Source organism: Dipodomys merriami, unplaced genomic scaffold (assembly GCF_024711535.1).
Source record: "Dipodomys merriami isolate MVZ:Mamm:240054 unplaced genomic scaffold, mDipMer1.0.p SCAF_15, whole genome shotgun sequence".
Lineage (NCBI taxonomy): Eukaryota > Metazoa > Chordata > Mammalia > Rodentia > Heteromyidae > Dipodomys > Dipodomys merriami.
This window is the reverse complement of record NW_027202826.1, coordinates 32981271-32994627: the sequence shown is the minus strand read 5'-3', so window position 1 is coordinate 32994627 and position 13357 is coordinate 32981271. Positions and strand designations below refer to the sequence as shown.

Below are 13357 nucleotides of genomic sequence, written 5' to 3'. Positions count from 1 at the left end.
AAAATGGAAAATCATAACCACTAAACTGGACTTTCACAGGGCTAAGAACATCACTACCACTGACTTCTACCTCTATATTTTGTCCAGCCATACACACTGGACACATTGTCTGTTATCTGCTCAGACAATAGTGCTGCTCTCTGCAATCCCTCAAAGCCCTGCCTGAAACTCTTCTTGAGAAATATGCACAATGTGATTGCTCTATTTTCCCAATACAGATTTGCTTATAAGCAAATAACGAATCACAACGTTTGGGGGGAGGGTGTATGTGCTGGTCCTAGGCTTGAACAAGGATTGGGTGCTGTCCCTGAGCTTTTGATCTCAAGGCTTCTTTCCTTTTTATTGGCAGTACTGGAGATTACACTCAGGATCCATGGCCTGCTAGGGAGTGCTCTACCACTTTAGCTACAGGTCCAAACCTTGGCCTTCCAAGTAAACAGCCACACACAGTCAGAGTAGAATTCTGGGCCTGGACAGAGTTCCACATCCAGCTACACACAGTCTTCCTATATAATAAACACTCTTCAGTGTTGAGGGTCCTCATTTTCAAACTTTTTAAGGTCCTTGTTGAAGGGTGTAAAAACTTCTACTAAACCTTTCTCTGAGTATAAAACTCAGAAGTACAGCACTTGCCCAGCATAAATAAACCCCTGGGTTTAATCTACAGTGTCACAAACAAAAACAAAATATAAAGGAAGAAGAGGAGTTACAGAGGTTTACTTTTAAACCTTTCACTGTAACATTTCTTGGGGATTCTTCTTTATCATATTCTGTAGTTTCTTTTTTCTTGCTGTTTTCCTGTTTTAGTCCCAACAACACTGTATTAGTCAACTGCTCAGGAACCACCTGTAGGAACTTCTAACTGCATCCTCACTCACATCTACATAGCTGCTTCACCGATCAACCACAGCAACTGCATCACCCCTGACTCTTGAGAGTCTTCTTCCAGATGCAGATGCCACCATGGATCATGGTTCCAAGCATGGCCAAGTTTTTTTTTTTGTTTTTTTGTTTTTTGGGGGGGTCCGGTTGTGGGGCCTGAACTCTGGGCCTGGGCGCTGTCCCTCAGCTCTTCAGTTCAAGGCTAAGCGCTCTACCACTTGAGCCACAGCACCACTTCCGGCTTTTTTCTTTTTGCTTATGTGGTGCTAAGGAATTGAACCCAGGGCCTCAGGCATGCAAGGCAAGCGCTCTACCACTGAGCCACCTTCCCAGCCCCACATGGCCAAGTTTTTGATGCAGTTACAGATGTTGTAATCCTTCCGGAATTGCTTGAGTGTCAGTTCCAACAGCCTGGGAAGAAATCCTCAAGTAAGACTTAAAAACTTATAAATCCTTGATCCACTAATTGAATTAAGGAGGTGGTTTGGAAGGAGAAACATGGCCTCAATATTGGGAGACATCTTGATGGAAAACCATCAAGAAAAGGAAGTATGCCAGAGTGTTACCAAAAAACAAGAAAGAGATCATAAAAGGTATCATAAAAGGTATCCAAATAGTATTTCTCCATTCCACTGCCATGGCAGTTCAGGAGGGCACAGGGAAGAGAAGCTGAATCATCCCAGAAGCACCTACTCTCCTGTAGGCCACTGGGAGTGTGTGCTTACTGATACCACTGAAAGTCCAGGGCCTCGCTGTGCTCCACTTGTAGCCTGAAACATTGTCCCCAAGCAAGACTATTTCCCTAGCCTTAAAAACCTGACCCTGGGCTGGGAAGGTGGATCAATGGTAGAGTGCTTGCCTCACATGCATGAGGCCTAGGTTCGATTCCTTAGCACTATCACATAAACAGAAAAATTCAGAAGTGGTGCTGTGGCTCAAGTGGTAGAGTAATCACCTTGAGCTGAAGAGCTGAGGGACAGAGTCCAGGCCCAGCGTTCAAGCCTCATGACAGACAAAAAAAACCCTGATTTTGACTTGGCCTCTTACAGATCAAAGTACTTTCAGGCATCATTTCCAGAATAGTGAGGTTTTATCCATACTGAAGATTTGCTATAACAAGTAATTTTCCTCCACTCATCTAGTTTCCGAAAGTTCAGCTGCCTCACATCAGGCCTTACAGGCCTGTGAGGTCTCAGCACCCCCTGACATTTCTTAAATCATTAAAACCACCCAGAACTAGCAGTGACTTCAACACTGAGGTTGGGACCAGACTTCTCTTTCAATATGAAAAACAAACCTCTTGTTTGGGCCATGAGTGTCATGGTGCTAAAAGGACATGCTTCTTCTGTGCTAGGTCATTAGAAAGTTCTCCACAGATGATAGAGGGACTTCTCAAAATCTTGTTAGTCTCATTGCCTCCAATGTAGCAGATCTCTTATTAGCTTTCATCATATTGTTCCTGTTCCTCAAGATTACAGCTATGGTAGAATGGAACATGCCTGACTGATAAGAAATATTCATCACAAGTTTTCTATCTTTGTAATCCTGAGTCCTTTTAATTTCATTTCCATAGTAATCACTCAGTGTGACCTACTACTGTCAACATCAGAAGTGGATTTTGATAAGAAGTAATACAACCTGAGATTAAATTAAGCACAAGATAAAATGATGAAATCAGGAGACAAGATAAATACAAAACACAATAGGTTGCTCTGGTACATCATGGCACACTGCTTTATAGTGAACTTTTCTTCAGAAGTAGAAGAACATGCGCTGAAATGACTATACAAAGTATTCTATGTATAAGAGATACATAAACCACTTACACCATTGTAATTAAGTATTATGTGCTATACATAATGGTATGTGCTTTACTTTTATATTTTTACAGGCAGAACAGGTTTCTTGGTACTGCCATCACCACAAACATGTCATATGTTATGTTAAAACATGATAGTTACTTTGTTGTCAGTCATTAGTATGTGTGGTTCACTGTTGATAAAGACATAACAGAGCATACAACATTTTTATCTACCATCAACTATTAGCATGTGTTATTACTATATTATTGTAAATTAACTCATTAAAGTACTTTTTTTCATTAGCAAGCAAGATCTACAAACACCACAAAAATTCAAGGGTTCCTGAAGATGGAGAAAAACTTCTAAAAAAAAGTGGAGGGAAGACAGGCAACAAAGTAAATATAGCCTTCTTTTAAAATTTTACCTAGAACCAGCTGCTCTGTGTATAGAAATCAAAACTATTTGATGCCCTAGTCATTTAGGTAAGCAAAATAGGCAATTATCCTCTTAAGTCAAGCAGATTAGTTATTATCCTTACTACCCAGGAAGTCATTCTATATCCTTTTCAGTCCAATATTCTATTCACAACAAACAATTTTACCTGTTAACTATAAATCCTAACAGAATCAATCAATAATAATGGCCTAGGTCCTAGATGATCACAGTCAAAGCCAAACCAGCGAGAAAAATCCACTAGATTCCTTCTCTAAAAGAACATCAGAAAGGATAACTTGCTCAAATGGGAGAGTACCAACTAAGTCTGTCCTTGAAAATAGAGTAGGTTTTAAAGACAGTTTTCAAATATAAAGGCTATTCCATATATTTTATACCTCAGAACTAAAATAGCTCAGACAAAGTTACTGAAACTGTTTGAACCTATTTCCAAGCAGAAAAGTGCCATCTCTTCCTTGAAGACATGATGAAGGCATTAAAAATACAAAGCAAACATAAAACTAGCACTGGGCCTCACCAACACACACACACACACACACACACACACACACACACACACACACACACACACACACACACACACACACACACACACACACACACACACACACACACACACACACACACACACACACACACACACACACACACACACACACACACACACACACACACACACTATAGCAGTGGTAGCTAAGCTACTATTAATGTTCTTTAAAAAACTACTCAGTTCAACAACAACACAAAAATGAAAACAAAAAAGAAAATGCAGGCAGTAAATTAAGTGTCATTCTTTACAATTCTTTATTGTTTAAAAAAAGTGTAGCCGGGTGCCAGTGGCTCACACCTGTAATCCTAGCTACTCAGGAGGCTGAGATCTGAGGATCACAGTTCAAAGCCAGCCCGGGCAGGAAAGTCCATGAGACTCTTATCTCCAATAAACTACTAGAAAACCAGAAGTGACTCTGTGGCTCAAGTGGTAGCCTTATGCTGAAGAGCTGAGGGATAGCACCCAGGCCCAGAGTTCAAGCCCCACGACCAACCAAAAAAAAAAAAAGAAAAAAGCATATGTTTAATAAACAATCTTTTAGTAAATGCATATCTTATCATATAAAATATATACTAACTATATTATATATACTGAATATACAGAATATATAATACATAAAATATATTACATATAAATCACATATACAAAATACATACTAAATACAAAATAAATATATATTTAGTAAATATATGTTAGTGGCTAGAAATAATATGGACTTTACTTTCCTCAAGCCCACAAACTTATGCATTCTAACTCCTTTGCATCTCCAAAGCCCACTTCTATACCACCCTACTTTCTTCCCATTTGCACTATGATATTTCTGGTGCTCATTTCTCAGGTGGATGATTACAATTGCCTCTAACTGGTCACCAGGCTTGCAAGTTCACTTTGCTCCAATTCATCATCCAAACTGTGGCCTATTTGACCATTTCCTTATCTTTTGTCATGTTTCCTGAATTTTCTCAAAAGAATTTTCTGAATCAGTCATGAAATGGTAAAATTCTGTCGCTATATTTTTATATTAAAAAATGGTATGTTGAAGTCTGTAAGAGTCCTACCTTCCTCTGGACCTTAAGGCACACTACTAGAAATTCCTGATTTACTAAATTAGTACAAAGTATTTATTATAAATACCAGCAAGTACCATGTGAATAGTATTCATTTACTATTTCTTTATATAAACTAAAAACATCTTTGCACAGGAAATCCAGAAAACATGAGTTCATAAAAATGTTTTCTCAATAAAATTTTAAAAAAATAATTAATTAAAAAATGGTTTCTACCCTCCCCCCCAAAAAATAACCCAATTAATCAATAGGCAAAGGAACTAATTAGAGAATTCCCAGAAGTAAGAATGGACAATAAACACAACCATAAAGGAAATGCAAATCAAAACAACATTGAGATTCCATCTCACTCCAGTGAAGATTGGCCAGCATTGAGAATACAAAAGAATACAAATGCTGGCTCATGCCTATAATCCTAGATAGTAAGAAGGCTAAAATCTGAAGATCACTGTTCGAAGCCAGCCAGAGCAAGGACATTCATGAGACTTTTATCTTCAATTAACTAGCAAAAGGCTGGGAATGGGGCTATGGCTCAAGTGGCACAGCCTTGAGAAAAAAAGCTAAGGGACAGCATCCAGGTCCTGAATTCAAGCTCCAGTAGCAGCACACACACACGTGCGCACACACGTGCACGTATGTTCATCTGTATACAATATTCTACAAAGAACAATCCAAAAAAGTCAAGTACTGTTATTCATTTCTTTATAAACATAAGCAGATTAAAGAGCAACAAAAGAAAGAAAAGTACGCTGATACTTTATAATTAAGCCAATAATTCCCTTGTTTTTCTCCTACTAGTAGAGGCTAATCAAGATTTGTCACTCAGACATCAATCCAAAAGTGAGATAAAATGATTTGTAGGTAACATTGTACACCAACCAATATTCCATTTTCATATACTGTCCATACAGATTAAACTACAAATAAGGCAGAAAATCAGCTATTCGTTCCCTATCTTACTAGAAAAATCTTGCCGAAAATACTTGCCTTTTCTTTTAATATGACATGTTCTTTTTTTCTCTTCCTCTTATCTTCCAATGGCCCTTCTTCAGTGTTTCATTTTAACAAATCTAAAAAGAATAGCATTTTAGCTGATCAAAGCATTCTGGCTTTATTACCAGTGTGACTATTGACACACGAGGAAACTCTTATGGTTACTTCACATTTCCTTGTTTAAAGTTTCAAAACAAGAAATAACTCTTTAAATCTAGAATAAGACCATAATTTCTAAGATCTTCCAAAATTTCAAAAATCACTGTACCCATGGAAAGAGCATAAGGTAGGCACAAGAACAAATTTTATTATTAAAACATTCTCAATAGCCAGGTGCCTGTGGTTTACATCTATAATCCTGGCTAGTCAGGAGGCTGAGATGTGGAGGAATGGTTCAAAGTCAGCAAGGGTAGAAAGGGCAGAAAAGTCTGTGAGACACTATCTCCAGTTAACCAGCAAAAAGCCAGAAGTGGAGCTGTAACTGAAGTGGCACAGTGTTAGCCTTAACCAGAAAAGCTAAGAGATAGCATCTAAGTGCTGAGTTCAAGCCACAATAAGGAGTGAGGTATGGCCTTGAGAAAGGGTCTATGAAACCACTGCATCTTGCTAGGAAGAAGGGTGTCTCCTTTTCCTCTCTATTCCGAGCACTTGGCATACTTAAAAAAAAAAATTAATGAACCCAATTTGGAAGAAGTAACAGTAGTGTCAAAGCCTGTAGAATTTATAAGCTTTATAGACCACAATAATGACAATGCGCCTCGTGAAGGGTAAAATGTGTTTGTGACTTTAACTAAGTATCACCATCCCACAATACTGTGACATTTATGTAATCACTTAATTTTAACAAATAAATATTTTTTTAAAATCAATGAGCCAGGTGCCTGTGGCTCACGCCTGTAATCCTAGCTACTGGGGAGATGGAGATCTGAGGATCGCAGTATAAAGCCAGCCTGAGCAGGAAAGTCCGTGAGACTCTTATCTCCAATTAACCATCAGAAAACTGTTAGTGGCACTGTGGCTCAAGTGGTAGAGCACTAGCCTTGAGCTGAAGAACTGAGGGACAGCACCCAGGCCCAGAGTTCAAGCCCATGACCAACTAAAAAAAAAAAGACTATCCATTGCAAACGCTTAAAATATGTAAGTATAGTAAAGCATTTTGATTAAGGGACCCTAAAGAAGTCAAGATTCCAGGGCTGGATCACAACTCTAACTTCAGACAAGTTACACTTTAGAGCTCTTGGCTTTGGTTCTCTCACCTATTAAGCAGATATAACAGATTTTAATAGGGATTTTGATTATTGTGAGATAATGTAATGTATGGGTATGTTTTATATAATTTAATCTTAAATATACTTACATTTTACTTTTATATATGTCTATGCATATATTTATATACAATATATTTTACATAAATAAAAAGCATATGAAATGGATATTTGCATTTTTATATTTTTATATTTTAAACATATATAATTAGATACAGATAATACATATGTACACAAGCCACTCTATAGTACCGTAAGTCCTTTTTTTTTTTTTTTACTTTGTTTTGTGTGTTTGTGTGTGTGTGTGTGTGCTGGTCCTGGGGCCTGGACTCAGGGCCTAGGTACTGTCCCCTGACATCAAGGCAAATGCTCTCCAGTTGAGCTCCACTTCTGGCTTGTTGGCAGTTAAATGGAGATGAGTTTCAGGAACTTCCCTGCATGGGCTGGCTTCGAACCACGATCCTTGGATCTCAGCCTCCTGGGAAGCTAAGATTACAAGCATGAGCCACGGGTGTTTGGTCTAATTCATCGTTTCTCTATTTTGATCTAATTAGAATAACTCGGCCTTCTGGCTATGCATAGCATGAAAGTAGCAACATGAAACCAGCTGAAATTCAAGACTCTTAGGCAGCTACAAGCCCCGGAATTTCCTTGCTGAGGAAATTTACAAGAATCCTTTCAAGAAACCTGTTTCACCTCGCCTAAGCCCAATCGGAGGGGGAAGGGTAATTAATACTGAAGCAAAGAACCTCCCTCATCTTGATTTGATGATTCTGCTGATGTGTATTCTTCCCTGGTAAGCACAGGGAGGTTCGAAGGTCGGGCCGCCCCGGGGGAAGCCACCCTGAGTTTAGCAATGGCATCTTCCCCGTTCCCAGGCCGCGCTGACGCCCCACCGAGCCGGTGCACGGTCCTTCTCCCGCCACCTTCACCTCGCCAGGCGCGGCCCGCCGGCCTCGCCGCCACCCGCAGGTGCCCCGCCGGTGCAGGCCGCCGACCCCGGGCTGTCCAGGTCCACCAGGCCTTCCCTCTGACCCCGGCGCCCGACCCCGAGGCCCCGGCGCGGCCGGTGAGCATGCCAAAGCGACAGGAGGTGTCGCCACCACAGCGGGCCGCCAGAGAAGCTAAACAAGCCACAGCCGGCCCCACCGAGGTCCGACCCGGGGAAGGGTCCGCCCACCTCCGCTCGGCCGGGCCCGGCCCACCCTCACCTCGGCCAGGGCCGGGTTCCTCTCCTGGGACTCTGCGGGCCAAGTGGCCCCACGAGGCCTACCGAGGTCTGCCAGTGCCCGCGCCCTCCAGCCCCGGCGAGCCCACCCGGGTCCAGCTCCGGGATGCAGGCCCCGGACACTCTGAGGAGCCTAGCACGGGAAGGGGCGGGGGGGGGGGGGGTGGATCCCAGCTGAGGCCGCGGCACTACGGCTGCGCCAACCGGCGACGTCATACGTCAGAGCGTCTGCGCCTAAAGTGCGCCGCTGATGTCCCGCCCAGAAACCCGCTAAGCCTCGCCCTCCTGCTCCCCGCCCTTCCCGGGTTGGAGGCGGAGCCTGGAGCGCCCAGCCAAGGTGAATAGCTGATTTGAAAACTTCCTTGCTGCAATCACCCAAGTTAATGGTTTTCCAGATACTAGAGGAAACAGATAAAGCCCAGAAGGAAAAGGAGGCTAACAAAAAATAAGACAATTCGTTTAAGTGTACGAGGTAAAATAAGTCTGCACAAAGTAGAGGGGAAACACCCTCTATCACCATCAATAAAGGGAGCTTGATGATGTGAAATGTTGACACACTGAATTTCTCAAAGAAGTCTTCTTCGTGATGCTCATCACTGTTGGGGGGGCAAGAGGGGGGTCGGCTAGGCTGGGAATTGAGAATTGAACTCATAGACTGAATGCTGTCTCAGCTTTTTTGCTCAAGGCTGGCATTCACCACTTGAGCCTCCAATTCCAGGCTTTTTGCTGGTTAATTGGAAATAAGACTCTCAAACTTTTCTGCCCAGGTTGGCTTGGAACCGTGATCCCCAGATCTCAGTTAAGAGTATTTAAGATTACAGGTGTGAGCTACCAGGGCCATGCTATATAATTTTTTTTATGTAAGTAGTTGTACAAAGGTGTTTCAACTCAGCATATCAGTGTATAAATAAAATGCCCTCTCTGAATCTAGTTCATCATACTCCTTGTGACCTTAAATAAGCTTTTAATTTATTTTACGGCATTTCATTTTGGAAACCGTATGCAAATACAGTAACAAAAGACAAACCAGTGAATGGATCACCAGTGAGGAAATAAAGCATGATAATAAAAGGTAACTCAGAACTGGGTGTGGGTGGCTCAAGCCTGAAATAGAAACTAAAAAGGCTGAGTATTCCAATTCAAAGCCAACCCAGACAGAAAAGCCTATGAAATTCTTATCTCCAGTTAACCAGCAAAATGCCAGACTGGAAGAATTGCTCAAGAGGTAGCTCATGAGCCTAGAGGGAAAAATCTAAGAGGGAGCTCAAAGCAATTCTGAGATCAATCCCTAATACTGGTACAAAAGAAAAAAAATGGAAAGAGGGTGAGTACAACTTAAGTCTAGGTTATGCCATCTTCTAGCTTTACCAAAGATGTTACCAAAATAGATGAAGTCACCAGGTTTCTGAAGGAAAACCATAAGGAATCCAAAGGAGATGAAAGTTTCCGAGTAGAGCCATGTTCTCTAAGCAGAACAGAAAAAATGCAAATGTATCTGAAAAATGACCTTTCCATATGGAGCAATTTATTGGTGAAAAGAGGGAATTTGGAGGAAGACAGATGTGTTTATGCATGTGTGTTGGTACTAAGGCTTGAACTCAAGGCTTAGGTGCTATCCCTTAGCTTTTTTACTCAAAGCTGGTGATCCACCACTTGAGCCACAGCTCCACTTCTAGCTTTTTGTTTGTTAATTGGAGGTATAGTCTCACAGAATTTTCTGGCTAAGCTGACTTTGAACCATGATTCTCAAGTCTCAGCCTCTTGAGTAGCTAAGATTACAGGCATGAATCACTGGCACCCAGCTGAAGATAGATATTTTAAAGACAGAATTTGAATCAGCTTATGTAAGCATAATCTATAACGTTGATTCTATTTTTAACAAACATCCAAACTGAAACTAAAAATTGCCTAAGTTTGCTATCTTCCATCATTTATGCTTATCATAATCAAAACTTCTTCACTGTATAAATAGCCAAGGGAAAAATATGTATTTTGTTAGCTCAAATTATATTATTTCTGGAAATAAATCTGATTGTTACTTTTTTCTTCTGTTCCAATCTGATTTAAATGTGGATATACTACCATTGAATTAGTAGAAAAATTTTTTAACAATAGAAATAAATATTTATAGCTATTCCTATGGCATACACTAAGCAAGGTCACAAATCAAAGTGTATTTTTGTTCAAATGAAATATTATAATCTATTCATTTGTTACTAGGTCTAATGTATAATTTTCTTAAACTCCAGTCATATTTTCATTCTCAAAACACCCACTGCAATAACATGTAACTGAATCATAGCCCCATTCATAAAACTATCATAGTAACTCATACAATAGCCAAAAAATTTAGAAAATGATTTAGATTGCTTGATGTAAACCAGTCTCTGCCTAACATGGGACAAGAGCATTAGTAAGAGAACTGGGTCTGAAAAGGCCTTCTCTTTTGAGGTAAGAAGTATCAGACAGGCCAGGTACAGATGGTTCATGCATGTAATCCTAGCTACCCAGGAGGCTGAGATCTGAGGATTGTAGTTCAAAGCTAGCCTAGGAAGGAAAGTAGTCTATGATACTGTATTCTTCATTTAATCAACAAAACAAAATGAAAGTAGAGATGTTGCTCAAGTGATAGAGTGCCAGCCTTGAATAAAAATACACTCAAGCCCCAGTACTGGCATTAACAAAAAGAAGCTTAATACAGAGAAGCATATGAGTAAAGAAAAAGAAAAAGAATGAGTAGATGAGTCATTAATTGTATAGCATGCCTTCTTTCTTCAAAGGTTCCTCCTTTCTTTGGTTGAAGACTTCTTGCAAAGATAAATAGCATGTTTTTAGTATTTTTGTTTTGTCTGAGGCTAGGTCTCGAACTCAGTATCCCAGGCTTGTTTTACTCATTGGCTGGCACTTCACAACCTGAGCCACACCTCCAACCCCAAGCATCTTTTTAATATTGGAAAAAAAACAAAGCTAAAATGATGATCCCAAACAAGGTAAAAATGAAAACAATAGACTTGGTAAGAGATTTCTCATGGAAGAACACCACATACCAAGAGATAGGGATTCTGAAGAAGTCTTCACTTTGCAAATAGGAACCCATTACAAAATGAATTTTCTTTTAAAAGCAGTAAATAAATTTTATGAAAAAAGCACCGAGCAGGCATTGCCTTAATAGATAATAAGAAAGAATTAAGTTTATTGGTAAAGATAGATAGATAGATAGATAGATAGATAGATAGATAGATAGATAGATAGATAGATAGATAGATAGATAGATAAAAATATAAATATAGATATGAGTCGGGGGCCAGTAGCTCATACTTGTAATCCTAGCTACTCAGGAGGCTGAGATCTGAGGATTGTCATTCAGAGCTAACCAGGCAGAAAGTCCGTGAGACTTTCATCTCCAGTTAACCACCAGAAAACTGGAAGTAGCTCTGTGGCTCAAGTGGTAGAGTTCTAATCTGGAGCTGAATTGCTAAGGGACAGCCCCCCGCCCAGTGTTCAAGCTCCACAAGGAAAAAAAATTTATGAAATGGGAGCAGGAACATATAAACAGGCCACTAAAACAAAATGGGTATTATGCATATGTGTGTGTGTTGAAACTAGTATGTGAAACTCATATCTCATGACAGTGAAGAAATGAAAGCATCTGGGGCTGGGAAGGTGGCTTGCCTTGCATGCATGAGGCCCTGGATTCGATTCCTCAGCACCACATAAGCAAAAAGAAAAAAGCTGGAAGTGGTGCTGTGGCTCAAGTGGTAGAGCACTAGCCTTGAGATGAAGAGCTGAGGGACAGCACCCAAGCCCAGAGTTCAGGCCCCACAACTGGACCCCTCCCCCCCAAAAAAGAAAGAAATGAAAGCATCTATTGCCAGAGTGTTAAGATAGTGAATCATTGGAAGGACACAACTGGGTCATTATGCCATTAAAAAAACAGGTATAGCCGGGGCTGGGAAGGTGGCTCAGTGGTAGAGCACTTCCCTTGCATGCATGAGGCCCTGGGTTCGATTCCTCAGCACCACATAAGCAAAAAGAAAAAAGCGAGAAGTGGCACTGTGGCTCAAGTGGTAGAGCGCTAGCCTTGAGCTGAAGAGCTGAGGGACAGAGCCCAGGCCCAGAGTTCAGGCCCACAACCGGACCCCCCTCCCCCCCCAAAAAAACAGGTATAGCAACAAATAAGAGAGTTAGTGAAGGAAAATCCATTTCAGTACTTCCTTTTTTGGACAGAGGGCATAAAATGAACATATACTGGAGATTTTCCATGGAATAGGAGCAGAAAATAAAATTTAAATAAATGATCATTAATTGTTTTGTCTAAGAGAAATTCTGATAGAGGAATAGGAGAAAATGTGGGATAATATACTTGTTGGTTGGGCAAACACTTTCTAAATAACATCCTAAAAGCAAACTAGAAAATGAAAGGTGGATACCGGCTACACCAAAACTAAGGCCAAACAAATCAATTTCTGCTCAGGAAAAGACAGCACAAGCAGATCATTAGTAGAAAGATAGCTGACTTAGAAAAGATAATTGCAATATCTAAAATGAACAAATTAGGAACAGAGATGTGGCTCTGTGGTACGTAGAGTACTAGGTTCAATACCAGGTGCCAGTGGACACCCACTGCCATGCCCACCCATTGGTTAAGACAGAGTCTTGAGTACATCTTTTTGCATGGGCTAGCCTCAAACTATTATCCCCTGATCTCTGCCTTGCGAGTAGCTAGGACCATAGGCTTGAGTCACTGACTGCACTAAAGTAGGAATATTCAATTCTTAAGCATAAGAGTTTCATTGTTCATTTAATTAAAAACATTTTAATACTTTGAGGAGACCTATAGCACTAAGGAAGAAAAGTATTTAATTTATAAAATGAATTTGGCGGGGGGGGGGGGGTGGTGGTGGTGGTAGGGGGGGAGGCTGGGAAGGGATGTGAAAGGGAAACAAAGGAGGAGGCTGCAATGCTTGATAAGAAATGTACTCATTATCTTGCCCATGTAATTGTAACCCCTCTGTACAGTATGTTCACAATAAAAAAAAAATTTTAAAAAAAAGAAAATGAACTTTACAAATTAGGGAGGGGCCGTAGGGGAAAACCAAAGGAGGAGGTAACAATGC

At 40.6% G+C, this 13357-nt stretch overlaps 1 protein-coding gene across 7 annotated transcripts in view; it reads right to left on the bottom strand.

Moving 5' to 3' along the window:
- The window catches only part of Bltp1 (bridge-like lipid transfer protein family member 1), a 181760-nt gene extending 173374 nt beyond the window's left edge, over positions 1–8386 (bottom strand). For all 7 annotated transcript variants that reach the window (XM_070022544.1, XM_070022549.1, XM_070022547.1 and 4 more), the window contains exons 1-2: positions 8224–8386; positions 5742–5824 (exon numbers count right to left, since the gene is read on the bottom strand). The gene's annotated coding sequence lies outside the window, so the exon portion shown is untranslated. The remainder of the gene's footprint in view (positions 1–5741; positions 5825–8223) is intronic.
- Between the last annotated feature and the right edge of the window lie 4971 nt (positions 8387–13357).